The 15,038-nt window shown below is 37.0% G+C and overlaps 1 long non-coding RNA gene across 3 annotated transcripts in view; it reads left to right on the forward strand.

Moving 5' to 3' along the window:
• LOC129657502 (uncharacterized) overlaps positions 1 to 15,038 on the forward strand; it is a 54,204-nt gene that overhangs the window by 35,753 nt on the left and 3,413 nt on the right. For all 3 annotated transcript variants that reach the window (XR_008716776.1, XR_008716774.1, XR_008716775.1), the window contains 2 exons: positions 96 to 239; positions 12,936 to 13,044. This is a non-coding gene — a long non-coding RNA (uncharacterized LOC129657502). The remainder of the gene's footprint in view (positions 1 to 95; positions 240 to 12,935; positions 13,045 to 15,038) is intronic.

Below are 15,038 nucleotides of genomic sequence, written 5' to 3' on the forward strand. Positions count from 1 at the left end.
GAAATAGATGTTTTTCTGGAACTCTCTTGCTTTTTCCATGATCCAGCAGATGTTCGCAACTTGATCTCTGGTTCCTCTGCCTTTTCTAAAACCAGCTTGAACAACTGGAAGTTCACGGTTCACGTATTGCTGAAGCCTGGCTTGGAGAATTTTGAGCATTACTTTACTAGCATGTGAGATGAATGCAATTGTGTGGTAGTTTGAGCATTCTTGGCCACCTTTAAATGAAGAAGTAATAAGTAAGTCTTATACCTTCTTGTATTGCCCAAATTGTTTTCAATATGTGATGTTATTTTAATTGGAAAAGAGCACAATAAAGTTATTTTTATTTTGTAGATAAAAATAGGAAGTTTCAACATTTGTTTTTATAGGCCGCACCAGAATATCTCTGGTATTAAAATGTCTGCTTCAAATGATCATGTCAAAATACTCTATTTTTTTAATTGGAAGATAGTTTATAATGTTGTGTTGATTTCTGCCATACAATAATGCAAAAGAGCCATAAGTATACATATGCAAGCTCCCTCTTAAGCCTCCTTTCCGTCTCCCACCCCATCCCACCCCTCTAGGTTGTCATAGAGCACCAGGTTGAACTCCCTATGTTATACAGCATCTTCCCACTAGCCATCTATTTTACATATGCTGTGCATAGTTTGACTCTCTGTGACCCCATAGACTGTAGCCCATCAGGCTCCTCTGTCCATGGGGATTCTCCAGTCAAGAATACTGGTTGGGTCACCATGCCCTCCTCCAGGGGATCTTCCCAACGCAGGGATCGAACCCAGGTCTCCCGCACTGCAGGTGATTCTTTACTGTCTGAGCCACCAGGGAAGCCACATATAAAATATTCATACTGAGCTTATAACTTTGAGGACTTCCCAGGTGGTACAAGTGGTAAAGAACCCAACTGCCAATGCAGGAGATGCAGGTTCAATCCCTGGTCCAGGAAGATCCCCTGGAGGAGGGCATCGTGACCCACTCCAGTATTATTCCCTGGAGAATCCCACGAACAGAGGAGCCTGGCAGGTTATAGTCCATAGGGTCACAAAGAGTGGGACACGGCCGAAGTGACTTAGAACACATGCATGCATATTTATAACTTTGACCTTATAATCTCTGAACCTTAGTTAACTTATCAATAAAATAAGGAACATTACAGTCAACTCTCAGTTACTATAATATTTAAATGAGATAATATATATACAATACATAGCTCAGTGATCATTAAATTGTAGCTTTTGTTAATAGTACCTAGATACATGGTGCATGCTAAGTCGCTTCAGTTGTGTCTGTGTTTCTTATGTTTCCTGCATTTGGCAGGCGAGTTCTTTACCACTAGCACCACTGGGAAAACCCTTAGATATATGGTTGCTGCTGCTGCTGCTAAGTCGCTTCAGTCGTGTCCGACTCTGTGCGGCCCCATAGACGGCAGCCCACCAGGCTCCCCTGTCCCTGGGATTCTCTAGGCAAGAACACTGGAGTGGGTTGCCATTTCCTTCTCCAATGCATGAAAGTGAAAAGGGAAAGTGAAGTCGCTCAGTCGTGTCCAACTCTTCGATATCCCATGGACTGCAGCCCACCAGGCTCCTCCGTCCATGGGATTTTCCAGGCAAGAGTACTGGAGTGGGGTGCCATTGCCTTCTCCATAGATACATGGTAGATGGTATAAAATAGCTGTTTTGATTAACTATATGAGTTATTGATTTTACCTAGCTATATTTTTTGTGTTAGCTCATTTCTACTGAATATTTACTATGTAAGAGGAATCATGGGGCTTCTCAGGTGGCTCAGTGGTAAAGAATCCACCTGCCAATTCAGGAGATGCGGGTTCGATCCCTGGGTTGGGAAGATCCCCTGGAGAAGGAAATGGCAACCCACTCCAACATTCTGGCCTGGGAAATTCCGTAGACAGAGCAGTCTGGCAGGCTACAGACCATGAGGTCACAAAGACAACCTGGTGACTGAGCAAGAGGAATCATACTGTCTTATTTTAAGTCATTCAAACCTCAAAATAACCTGTGGTGTACATAGTATTATCATCTATATTTTATAGATGAAAAACTGCACCTTAGGGAAGTTAAGGAATTGACCAAAATTATATAGCTAGGATCTAGCAAAGCTTGAATTTAGATCTTTGCAGTTTGATCCGAAGTTTTTGTCCTTAACTAGTCTACTGTAACACAAATCTGAACCATTTTAAAATTATGAAAGCATTATTACACTGGTTATAAATCAATTCATCCAAGAAGTTATTTTAATTTGAGTCTAGCAAAAAGAACTGTAGAATCAGCTGAAAATATTTTGAATAACATCCAGAAATTAGAACCTTGTCATTGCAGTTTTTCCTAATGATATAACCCTGTTCAATAGTGCTGCATTGAATAACTTCTGAAAATCCTACTCTAAATTCTCAGCAGAATGTGGATTCATGCTTTTTATAAATACCTAAAATGAAAGTTTTTCAAGTTAATTCATTTACTAATTACAATTTGACTAGGTCAGTCTAGAAAACTACTGTAAAAGAATCAAGCTATGAAAAAGAAGCAATCTATTACAAAAGAGCAGTATAGACACTCTTTCTCAGGTGTTATACTGACATGACTCCATTCATAAGTATAAAATTACTAAAATGAGAAGAGAATAATGAGACTTTAAAAGATACTAATTGAAGTCATTATATAAGCAATTTACAAGTTATTTGAGCTGAATCTAAAAGAGTGAGTGAGTGAGTGAAGTCGCTGAGTCGTGTCCAACTGTTTGCGATCCCGTGGATTGTAGCCTACCAGGCTTCTCGGTCCATGGAAGTCTCCAGGCAAGAATACTGGAGTGGGTTGCCATTTGAATCTAAAAGGACTATATTAATTGGAAAAATACATTGGTAAAAACTTTAGACAATGTTCTAGCAAGTATCTCTCTAAGGCTATTGAAGTTACCAACACAAATAGATTAAGTTCAGTAAAAGTAAGTGCCATGAAAAAGTAACATGAAATTAGACTCCAAGAACCTGAGTTACTACAAAGGCTGAATCTCAGGTTTGAACATCGAATTAGAAAGTCAAATAGGTACCTTTAAAAAGCATCTGACTCGCACTGTTGTTGTTCAGTCACTCAGTCATGTCCAACTCCTTGCGACCTCATGGACTGCAGCACACCAGGCTTCCCTGTCCTTCACCATTTCCCAGAGTTCGCTCAAGCTCATGTCCATTGAGTTGGTGATGCCATCCAATCATTTCGTCCTCTGCCATCCCTTTTTCCTCCTACCTTCAATCTTTCCCTGCATCAGGGTCTTTTCCAGTGAGTCAGCTCTTTGTATCAGGTGGCCAAACTATTGGAATGGCAGCTTCAGCATCAGTCCTTCCAATGAATTTTCAGGATTGATTACCTTTAGGATTGACTGATTTGATCTCCTTGCAGTCCAAGGGGCTCTCAAGAGTCTACTCCAGCACCACAGTTGGAAAGAATCCATTCTTCGGCACTCAACCTTCTTTATAGTCATAGCTAAATTTTTTCGTTGGTAAATACTTTAGCTTCTAAAAAAAAAAAAAAAAAAAAAAAAACTGAGTGCCTAACATCTTCCTGCTGGCTACCAGGATAAGGCAGAATTGTATAAGAAATTTTTTTTTTTATATGTTCATGAGGTACAGAGGTACATAGAGGAGAGAAGGATTATATGCAGAGATCAGTAAGAAAAGATTTAGCTAGGATATTACAGAAGACATCTTTGAAAGTAAATAGAACTTTTCCAGGTGATTCCCATGAAGAAAAGCATTACAGGGAAAAGGACTAATATGAGCAAAAACACAGGCAGCATAAAACAATAGGATAATTTTGAGTAAATTGCATGCTCTTCAACACGGCTGAACATGAATTTTGTGGAAAGAAATGTCACGAGAGGTAAAGCAGGTGATTCACGGAGGATCTTATCTACTATAATTGTAGTCTAAGCTTTATTCAAGGTCAGTGGGGAGACACTGAAAGATTTATATCAGTGAAGTAATGTGGTCATCTGATGTTTTAAATCAATCACTTCTATCACTTTGATGGAGGACTCTTGTATCATTATGAAATATTTCTCTATGCTTCCAGTAATACATCTTGCATTAAAACCTATTTTGATCTTAGCATAGCCATACCAATTTTATTTTGGTTAGAATCTGTAAGGTATGGACTTCATAATCATAGTTTGTAACTATACAAACCCAAAGTTTGTACTTTGAACATTTCTGCATACTAATATGTTAAAAAAAAAAGTTGCAACATATAGGTAGGGACTTTTACCTGATCTGACAATCTTAATCTTTAATTAAACGTTAATCCATTTATTTGGTGTAAATTCACTGCTATAACTGTTTGCTATTTGTCCTTTCTGTTCTATATTCCTTTTTTCTTTCCATTCTTTACTCTTGAATTAGTTACGTAATTTTTACTGTTAATTCTCCTCCCTCCCACCATTATCTTACTAGTTGTATAATTTTTAAATTTTATTTTAGCAGTTACTCTGAAGCAGGGTTTCTTGGCCATGTTGTGACTGACATTTTGGACTGAAGAATTCTTTATGGGATAGGAGGGGGCTGTTTGTGTATAAGATTTTTTTTATCATCCATGGTCTCCACCCACTAAATAACAATAGTACCACCCATGCTCCTACAATCATGACAATCAAAAATGTCTTTAGACACTGTCACATATCCCCCGTGGGGCATGATCTCTCTTTTTGAGAATCACTGCTCTAGAGTTGGGCTGTCCAATATATTAGTTAGTAGCCACATGTGAGAACTTGAAATGTGACTAGTCTAAATTGAGATGTGGAATAAAAAGTAAGACACCAGATTTTGAAGACTTAATATTATTTTAAGGATCCTCATTAATAATTTTATTATAGATTCTATTATTAATAATTAAATTGAATATAAATAATTAAATTATTATTAATATTACATCAATACTTAAATTGTAGATGTACTAGATTAGAGATATATTATTAAAATTAATTTCACATTTATTTTTACTTGTTTTAATATAGCTGCTAGAAACTGAAGATTCACTTATGTGATGCTCATTTGTAGCTTGCATTGTATTTCAATTGGGCATCACTTCTCTCGAGATTATGACATACATCCTTCGTTTATTCAAGTCTATGATAAACCTGGATTTTTACAAAGTACCAGATAATGCAAGGATTCTGGACCACTTCACTCTGCTCCTTCTCTCCTCTTGTGCTATTGCCATCAGGTATTTTAGTTCTAGAGATTACAAATGTCCTTTGACATTACTATTATTGTTTTATACAATAATGTTATACTATTATACATGTTCTAATGTTATACAATAATGGTTATAATGTTAACCCACGTTTGACCCTTTCTGTGCTGTTTACTTCTGCCTGCATTGCTTGCTTCTATCGAGGCTCATTTCTTTCTAACTGAAGCTCTGCCTTTTTATTTCTTTGAATGCACACCTACGATTGATTAAGTCTCTCAATAGTTTTCTTTTTCTGAAAGTATCATTTATTACTGATAAATGAATCTTTACATATGTAAACACTCATGTGGCCACAGCCTAGATCAAGCACTCTAGAAGAATTTCCAGCAGGCTAGGAGGCTCCATTATGCCCTCCTAACCAATAGTTCCCGAAAGCTAATACTATCCTGACCTTTATAACCACAGATTAATCTTGTCTGCTTTCAATCTTCATATAAATGCACTTATAATGCAATACGTACTGTTGTGTGTCTGCTTTCTTTTGCACAACATTGTGTCTATGAGATTCATTCATTTTGTGGCATGTAGCAGTTTTCTGAATAGTATTCCATTGTATAAATATACCATAGATGGTTTATCCATTATATTAATGCAGATTTCAATTGTTTTAGAAAACTAAGATTATGACTAAGGCTACTTTGACTATTCTTGTACATTTACTAGGTGAACATAGGCACTAATTATACTAGGAATGAAATTGCTGATCATTTAATAGTAGGCCATTTAACACATGCCACCAAACAGATTTCCAAAGTGGCTGTGCTATACACAAACCTTGATATTTAATTTCTTCACGTCCTTACTAACCCTGCGGTATACAGCCTTTCTGTTAGAGAGCAGTCTTTGGGTGGCTATGTCTTAGGCTTATATGCTTCTGTTCTTCTGGCTTCCCTTTTCACTCTTTAATGGTGTCTTTTGATGTACATAAATTCTTTATTTCAATGAAGTCCAATTTTCCAATCTTCTTTTTTGTGTCTAGTATGTTTTGTTTAGGAAATAATTGCTTACCAGAAGACCATGAAAATAGGTTTTTTTTTTTTTTTTTTAGTCTAGAAGTTTTATCATTTAACTTTTACACTTAGTTCTATGATCCATCTTAAATTACTTTAATTTTTGAAGGATATTTTTGCCTATTGGGAATTCTAAGATACTTGTTTTCATTTGCTTACAGAAACTGTCCTATTTTTTGTTATTTTCATCACTTATGTTGGAAAGTCTTATTGTTTTTCTACTGGGTCCTTCCAAAATTTTCTATGTATTTATTTATTTATTTGGCCATACTACATGGCATGTGGGATCTTAGTTCTCTGACCAGGGATAGAACCTGCATCCCTGAAGTGGAAGCAGAGTCCTAATCACTGGATCACTAGTGAAGTCCCCAAGATTCTCTCTTTATATTTCCCTTTCAGCAGCTTGACTAATAATGTGTCTAGATGGGTTTTTTTTTTTAATTATCCTGCTTGAAGTTTATAACCCGTCTAGATTATGTGACTTTATATCTTTCATAATTTTTAAAAAATTTAGTTCTTCATATATTCCAATATTTCTCTGTCCTTTCCTTTCTAGGACTCAGATTATGTATATATTAGCAAATGTCACCATGCTCCAGAATGCTTCTGCTCTTTTCTGCAATGTTTTCTGATCTTTCTTGTGTTTCATCAAGCCTGTCTTCAGTCATGTCTAATCTGCCACTGAGTTCATTAGCTAGGTTCTTGACTTGCTATCATTTTTAGTTCTAGAATTTTAAAGAATTTTTAAAATAGTTTCAGTTTTCTGTTGAAATCCCTTACCTTTTCACACTTTTCTTAAATGTTTTGATTTACAGTTATTTTAAAGTTCATGTGTAATAAATACAATATATGGATCTCTATGTGCTTGTTTCTTTTATCTTTTTTTTTTTCTTCCCTCTCTCTGTTAGGTCATTGTCATGTCCTGGTATACCTATGTTGTGTGTGAAAATTTGGAGTGCTAACTTGAAGCTCTGGATAATGCTTTCTATCTCTTTCTCCAAAAAAGATTTACGTTTTTTTTCCCCCCTGTCAGCAGTTAGAATAGGGATAGTGATGTCGCTGAGTGGTGCCCGACTTTGTGACCCCAGGGACAGTAGCCTGCACCAAGCTCCTCCGTCCATGAGATTTTCCAGGCAAGGGTACTGGAGTGGGTTGCTATTTCCTTCTCCAGGGAATCTTCCCAACCCAGGGATCTAACCCAGGTCTCCTGCATTGTAGACAGACGCTTTACCCTCTGAGCCACCAGGGATATATCACGTTAAATGTACTCCTGGATTGTATTGATTCTAAGCTGAATTTCAGCCTTTGTGATAGCTCTATATTTTTAGTTTGTACTATTTCCAGGGTGTTTCCTTTCCTGAGTCTCAACTGAAAGTCTGAAGGGTTTACCATAGCCTCTTTTCTTTAATGGTCCTTGAACTCCAAATTTTGTCTCTCCAGCACTGTAAAACTGATGAAATTCCTGCTCAGTTTATCACTCTCTTGGCCAGTGAGTTCTGTTAGATGTCTAACCCCCTCATTCTATACCATGCACAGTGAGCATGTGTCTGGGGCAGGGAGTGGGGGGATAAGTAGCACAGCCTGTTGGGATCATCTCAATTTGTGCACCTTCTCCCCAAGGTCTTGATTCATGGGTTCTAGTTCCTAGACACCTAACTGTCTGATGCTTCAAAACCAAGAAAATAATCAACAGATGATGGATAGTGGTACCACTCACTGAACAGGGCTGACACGATAAAAAGAAATTGAGAGGTTATGCTGGAAAGGGATGTGTGCAAGAGGAAGAGATAATAAATCCTGCTTTGATAATGTTTAAGGTGTTTGCTGCTCTGCTAAACAAAGAAAACCACTAAGCAACTGGATGGAGGGTAAGTGGTTTGGCCTATTGATATTGATACAAATGTGTAAGTTGTCTGAATATAAGTGATGCTTAAAATTATGAGGTCAGAATTTACCTTAGGGTCCAGTGGTTAAGGATCTGCGCTTCCATTGCAAGGGGTGTGTGTTCGATCCCTCGTCAGGGAACTAATATCCCATATTCTGTGTGGTGTGGCCAAAGGACAAAAAAAAATTATAAGGTGAGATGCAATCATGAAGGTAGAGTTTTATATTTAGGATACATGAACAAGCTTAATAAACAACTCTGGAAAACTCATGTATTTAAGATGATATAATGAATATCTGTTTAGTCTCAATTATATACAAGAATATTTCAGTAGTCTTAGAAAACTGTCAACCCTTTTTTTTAATCATTCTACAACAAATTATTTCTTCCAAATGCTAGTTTATAATCTTTGCTCCTATAGTTCTAAATGAACAAAACTAGCATGTTAGTAGATCCATAGGGAAGCTGTTAGGTATTTCTGTAAAGATTTATGTTTGCAGAACATAGCATAAACACCAGAAAGATATAAATGAAACACAGGTAGCATATAAAAGTTCAAGCTGAAATTGATATGGTATTACTGGTTTAGAAAGTCAGCTCTGAAGTATACTACAGTTTGTAGAATCTGTCAACATTTTATCCTGCTTTTCCCACTTATAAGTTGTATGACCTTGGGAAAGATGCTTAATCTCTCCAAGCCTCAGTTTTCTTATTGGGAAAATGAAAATAATAGCAGTCCCTATTCCACTGGGATGCTGTGAGAATGAAACGGAATGATGTAAGTAAAGTGTTAAGCACAGTGGCATGCATATAATGAACTACACATAGATATGAAAAGGCATATAACTTCTAAAGACTAAATTATATGAAGGTAAAATTGGTATGATATTAAAACCTCTGTTAAATTCAAGCTTAAAACACCTTTTACCTATGTCTAAATGCCAGGGGAAATTTAGTTGCAACATTTTTTACCCCTCCGATAACCAAAACTGATTCAACTTTGAATATTTCCTTTTTCCATATGTCTCTCCCAGAATAAAAATAAAGATGAACTTCCCACATAAATTGACCAACATTTTGTTGAAGTATGAGTGGCTGTGATCCTTGATTGAACTGCGTTTGCCTACATAACTGATGAAAGAAAGTGAAAGTGAAGTCGCTCAGTCGCGTCTGACTCTTTGCGACTCCATGGACACCAGACTCCTCTGTCCATGGGGTTTTCTAGGCAAGAGTACTAGAGTGGGTTGCCATTTCCTTCTCCAGGGAATCTTCCTGACCCAGGGATCAAACCCAAGTCTCCCGCCTTGTAGACAGATGCTTTACCGTCTGAGCCACCAGCGAAGTCCTACATAACTGATGAGAGGAAAGTTATATTATCTAAAATGTAAAAGTGTATGCTCCCAGGTGGCACTAGTGGTGAAGAACCTGCCTGCCAATGCAGGAGACGTATCAGATGCAGGTTCAAACCCTGGGTTGGCAGGATCCGCTGGCGAAGGAAATGGCAACCCACTCCAGTATTCTTACCCGAAGAATTCCATGGACAGAGGAGCCTGGTGGGCTACAGTCCACAGGGTTGCAAAGAGTCAGACATGACTGAAGCGAATGCACAGCACAATGCATGCTAGGTTTATCAGATGTTAGGCTACATTTAACCATACTGCTGGAAGATCTAGGCATTGCTCCTTTTTAAATTCTGAATGATCAGAATATTTCTGGGGAATTGATTCTCCTAAATCAAGCACAAAATTTGTGTTTGGCCAAGATGACAACTTCACTTTGGAAACCAATGAACTTCAATAATTCAAAAGCTAAATGCTTGCTATTTTATCCCAAGATAATAATTAAGTTTACACTCAACAGTGACTAACCAAAGCAGTGACTTTACTTTCGTCTTCAGAGATTTTTGGAACATTTTTTACCTGTAATACTGTCTCCATCTGAGTGTGCTTGGTTAATGTACATTAATACATTCAGAAAGCATTCTTCTTTCAAGAAATTCCCTTCACCTGTGTGGATGACAACAAAGAAACTTGGTTCTGCACTCTCATTTTCCTTACACTTTACAAGTTAGAAATTTGAAAATAAGATTGCTATCTTGTATCTTTAAGACTTTCAGTTGTAGATGGTAGAAATACAATACAAATTATTTGGTATTCAAAACAAATGATCCCCCCACCTAGTAACTGCAGTGTACAGGAATGGTGCTGGCTTAGACAGATAAATCAAGGGTTTCAGAAACACCATCAGAATCATCAGCATTATCATCTTCATCGATCTCTCTGTGTCTCTTTCTGTATTTCTCTCATCTCTCTTATCTCTCTGATAAAAGAGGTGTATTGGGGTTTTTGTCACTGCTTTAATAAATCACCACCTTTAATGGCTTCAAATAACACAAATTTATTCTTATAAAGTTCTAGAGGTCAGAAGTCCTAAATAAGTCTTGCAGGGCTAAAATCCGGGTGTGGGTGCTGCGCCACTCCTTTCGATGGTAGCATTCCCAGGACATGCCGTTTCTCTGTGGTTTTCAAGGTCTACTTCCTGGCACCGAAGTGGCCTAGGTGGGGAGCTGGGAGTTGATAGCACCTTCCCTAGCGCTGTGTAAGACAGCAACAGGAGCAGCGGTTTCCTCTTGGGACGGCTGTGCTGTGTGATGATCGGAATCTGTTCCCAGGCACCTAACTTCAAGTTTGGTTCTCTGGGCCTTCCAGCAGTTCTGTGAGGCAGCCAATATCCTTTTAATAAACTCCTTTTCCTGCTTAATCAGCTAAAGAGAGTTAGCTTCAAATGCTTGAAATTGAGGGTGATGACTGACTTATCTACCTCAGAGAGTTAGTGTGGTGATGAAACAGAATACTAAAGTTGTCACACAAGTTGGCTGCCTTGATTTGCCTGCGGATCATTCCCCTAGCACATCATCTGTACCCAAGTCCCTTGTTTCAGGGTTGGCTTTTGAGGGAACACAATGAAGACAGACCATGCTGATGGAAGGAAAATGGTATGTTTTGACTTTGAATATTTCAGATTAGAAAGAGGCATTCAAAACTAAAATTCCAGAGTGATTCCTCTACTTTCATTTTCTTCTATTCAAAGTGTTAATATAGTGAATTTTATTTTTTAAAAGTTGAGATCATTCCCCTAGCTTTCTGTGCCACTGATGATTCTGGCATACAATTTTTATTTAAAAAAAAAAAAATTGGTAAAATTCCCTAAGTAGGATTGTCTTTTTAATATATCATCTTTTTGTTTATCCCAGAGGTAAAGGTTTAATATGTTTGCACAGAAAATAGTGCTGATATTTGAGAATTTGTTTAAAAGAAGATTAATATTTTATAATATTCAACTGATTGAAATGTAGTTTACAAGAAAAACTAATTACTTTTACAGAGTAGTTAAAAACCTTAGACCTAGAATATATGAATGATTTTCATTTGAACAAATTAAGAGAATTGATTCATCTTTGTGGCAAAACGATCCAGTTACATTTAGTCAGGGAACATTCACAATGTTGGACTCAGTGTTTCTGGAAACCAAAAAAAAAAAACTAGAGCACATTTTCCCTGCAGGCTCTAACTTGAAAATTCAATTAAGATTTATTGATAAAAGACTGCACCAGCTAAAATATATTATCCTAATTTACAAATCAATAAGCATTTCTGTGATTTTTATGCACTATAAATTATATAATTTAATTTATGCCTATCTGATATCCAAATGTGTTGGTAAATGAGATGCCTAAAGCAATGAGTGGGGGTAGAATATAATTCTGTTAATGTTGAAAACAGGTGACATTTTTATTCTAATCATAACAGAGCTTATGTGGACGTTTTAACAACTTGCATACTAAACTTATTATATTTATATAGTGTCCCTTCTGTCTCCAGTCTTTTACACCTGGCCAATTCACCCACACACCCTAAAGACAGACTGAAAGCACCAAGAAAAGTTTTAGGCAATTCTCCTCAAATTTTCCAATTTCTCTTTCCCAAAACTCATACGTCCTCCTAACATGCTTTGGTTTTCCGATAGCCTCATGTGGAACAGGGTTTCAGGTGGGCTGAATTCAGAACACTGAGCGACAAGCTGGCAGCATTTCTTGGTTTAGGTACCTGCGGCAAGTCTCCTTGGAGACCTTTGTTTTGCTCTTAGTTACGTAAGACGTTCAGGCACCTGTTCTCTTGAGAGTGAGTCTCACAACCTGATGTTTTTCCTCACAACTTCGTGAAGCAGAGAGCCTGTCTCCAGAGTAAGGCTTGGGAATTTTGCATACTAGTGAAAAAGCTGCTTGGGGGAAAAAAAATGAACCAGATTTTTAATAACTTCCTTTTTGAGATTCGTAGTTTTCTGACAGATTGAGGTGGTTCAGTCCAAGATTTTTCACTGGATAAGAGCAGCGAGGGCTTCAAAGTAGAATTCTCCCTCAGTGATTTGTGCTTAAGATCCAGTCAACCCAAGAACTTCAATACCCAAGGGAAGCAGCTTTGGTCAAGGCACATGTGAGAAATAGGTACTTCAGGAGCTTCCAGTAACACCCTAGCATGTTATCACCTTTGGAGATCAGTTGCTGGTTATGTGTAAGTATAAACCTGAAGCCTAGCTATGGCATAACTGTACAGGACCGAAGAGCTCTGGGCAAGAAAGGACATCACTGTGGCAATAGATTCATACTCCTCAGATTGTGCAGAACAGATGCTCAATAGAGACACCAAGTATGATAGCAAAATACCTGTGGTTCAAAGGCCTCAAAACACTTTTTGATTCTCTCTCTTCACATCTTTTTAGAAGTTGAATTGACCATAGTGGACAGTTTCTTATGGGGAGGCCACAGGAGGTGGACATTGGTGTTCCTGCAAATATGAGGATGAAGTATGCCAAGCTGATGAATTAAGCTGTGAGTTTCATGCTTTCGTTCAGTCATGTCTGACTCTGTGACCCCATGGACTGTAGCTCACTAGGCTCCTCTGTCCACATAATTTTCCAGGCAAGAATACTGCAGTGGGTTGCCATTTCCTACTCCAGGGAATCTTCTTGACTAGGGATTGAACCCGTGTCTCTTGCATCTCCTATGTTGGCAGACAGATTCTTTACCACTGACCCACCTGGGAACCAGCTCTGTTTACTTCTAGAGTTTTGACAGCCTCCCTCTCTTCCTGTGTCTCTGGATATATTGCAAAACTTTAGATCACAGATTTATTTTTCAGTGCAAAATGCAACTGAATAAAAATGTAATTGATAAGTTTATTTTTAAATATCCACATAACTCAAAATATTAGGAATAATTTAAAAACAAAGAAAACAATATTTAGGTGTATAATAGCCTGTTTTACAAATCTCAAAGTGCTTGAGTGAACAATAGGTAGCTGACTTTCTGAGAAAGATGCTGAGACTGATTGAATAATAAAATGGCCATTCTCAGTTTTAGAATGGATGGGGGCAAGTAGGAGAAGACCAAGACAAAAACAAGACCAGGTATAGCCCAGAACTTGAAGTTGTTTGTCTTATCTCTGTTCAAACCAGATTCACACTTGCACTTCTTATATGGCTGGCACCTAATGAGAAAACAAACCTTTGGACAAAAATAAGTTAGGAAATAAAATGAAAGAAAGTATCCCATCTTACAAAATCAGATTTTTAAAATAAAATACAAGGTCTACTTAGGAAAAATTGTGGGATATAAAAAATATACATAAATGTACAGTTAACTCTTGAACAACAGGAGTTCAGACTGCACAGATCCACTTATACACTGATTTTTTTTCAATAATAAATCCTACTGTACTATATGCTCTGCAGTTTTTGGAATCTAAGGATATGAAATTGCAGATGCAAAGGACAGACTATAAGTTACACTTGGATTTTCCACTGCTTAGAGAATCAGCACCCCAAGAAAGTAGGTTATTCTAAAGTCAACTATACTTTGATTCAGTATATAAACACTCAATAACACAAACATGAAGGACCTACTGTGTAGCACGGGGAACTCTACTCAATATTCTGTAATAGCCTATATGTGAAAAGAACTGGAAAAAGAATGGCTATATTAATATGTATGTATATAACTGAACCACTTTGCTGTATACCTGAAACTAACACAACACTGTAAATCAACTATACCCCAATATAGAATAAGAACCAACTTAAAAATAATACTAATACAAACATGAAATTTCTCCAAAGATTAGTAAGGTAATTCAGTATCATCCCAAACAGAATCCCAAAGAGATTTCTTGTTTTCTTTTGAACTTGAAAAAATAATAGTAGAGTTCATCTATAAAAATAAATGAGTAGAGCCAGAAAATTTCTGCAAAAGAAAATTTATGTGGAGGAAATATACCTACCAGATATTAATTATGTAAAATTTCAATATTAAGGAATGTTATTATTAGCCAAGTAAAATTCTGTGAAACAAAAGAGATTTCAAAAATAAACCTCCAAACAAAAAGGAATTTAGTGTATAATAAATGCTGCTTTTACTATTTAGTTGCCAAGTTATGTCCAACTCCTTTGCTACCCCATGGACTGTAGCCTGCCAGGCTCCTCTATCCATGGGATTTCCCAGGCAAGAATACTGGAGTGGGTTGCTATTTCCTTCTCCAGGGGATCTTCCCAAGCCAGGGATCGAACCCATGTCTCCTGCATTGCAGGCAGATTCTTTATTACTGAACTACCTGGGAAGGCACATAATGCATAAATGTTTTCAAATTATTGAGGGAAAATGGCTTATTCAGTAAGTGATGTTGGAACAACTGGGAGAACAATTTAGAAAGTTTTTTTTAATTTTCAAATATGTAAGTATTTATTGTAAAAATAAAATCATAAAAACTAAAAAAAAGATGAATTAAAAAATAATTTTAGAGTAGGAGTCTTTTATGGGAACATTGAAAA

The sequence above is a fragment of the Bubalus kerabau genome, chromosome 7, assembly GCF_029407905.1.
Source record: "Bubalus kerabau isolate K-KA32 ecotype Philippines breed swamp buffalo chromosome 7, PCC_UOA_SB_1v2, whole genome shotgun sequence".
NCBI lineage: Eukaryota > Metazoa > Chordata > Mammalia > Artiodactyla > Bovidae > Bubalus > Bubalus kerabau.